We start from the raw sequence: 1,271 nt of genomic DNA on the forward strand, positions 1-1,271 counted from the left end.
GAAAGTGACAAGAGTGCATGTGAATGTCATGAGCATGGCCCGAGTATGAAATTAAGTGTGGTTCAAAGTTCTGAATTATAGCACTTATTATATATTATATATTGAGGTTTAAAATATCCACCCAATTCAGACTGAAGGCCAGGTTGGGTTGGGATAGAGGAGATAAGGTTGGAGAGAATGAAATGAATTAATGCAGGTCAAACACACCAAAGTGGTGCCTGACTATCAACCCACTGAGCTACCATTATTATCTATGGTGATTTATTTTTTCCAAATCAGAATTTCAAGTTAACTAACATATAGACGAATAACAAAACATGTGAATAAATAAGTAGGCTGTGTTAGCTGTGTATTACCAAAATGAGCAACGAATAAGAGTTTCACAGTGAAGATGGCAAAATCAAAATACTATAATATAGTACATAAGAATGAGATTTTTTTAAAAGAATGTTGCAAAAGGAAAATGAACTTTCTAAATAGTTGTCCTGTAACAATGTTGTTACAAACCACCCAAACAATAACGCAGTGTTACCAATAATTTAGCCAAATGCCCCAGGAGGAAGCTCTCAGTCTGTGGCCAGACAACTGAGCAAAAGGAGAGGCAGAATCAGCTGCACCTCAAAGTAGTAAGTCTCCCTGAGCCCCAAAATGGATGCTCTCCTCCTTGCTTGAGAGCAGGACATCTAGAACATCTAGAGCTGCTTTGGATGATTGGCCTTTGCTTGTGTCCCCACAATATTCCTCATTATGGTGCTACTTCAGGTTTTAAAGCCCTAATAAGTCTACAGGAAATAAAAGGTAGAAGATTATTAATGGGGCATGCTGAGTACCAAAAAGTAATGTAAACAAGGAAACTTTGCTGCCCTGACAGTACAGAATACATTTGTTCACCACAATAGGCTGTGGGTTCCAGCCTAGGCTGCTAACCCATATGCTATGTCCCAATTCTAATACCAAAGTGGTGAGAATAAAAGAAGCAACTTTTCTGATGGGAAGGGCAGGCATGAGACTTCCCAAAGGAAATAAGCAAGTTTGCGTATTCAACTCCCACGTCCCACAGAACCCTGCAGATGAAAGCCAGGTGTACTCCCCGCCACCCCCCCCCCCCCCGCCCACCTCCCCACCCCCCGGGGCTTGACCAGTGTGAATGAAGAAGCATCTTGTAGTTAAAGGATCTAAATAGGGTCCAACACCCACAAGGTCTTAAGGAGCATGGAGGCAGCCTGGGAGGGAGTAAACTGATACAGAAATAAGGAGTTTAAGACCAAGAG

The sequence above is a fragment of the Vulpes vulpes genome, chromosome 12 (assembly GCF_048418805.1).
Source record: "Vulpes vulpes isolate BD-2025 chromosome 12, VulVul3, whole genome shotgun sequence".
Taxonomy (NCBI): domain Eukaryota; kingdom Metazoa; phylum Chordata; class Mammalia; order Carnivora; family Canidae; genus Vulpes; species Vulpes vulpes.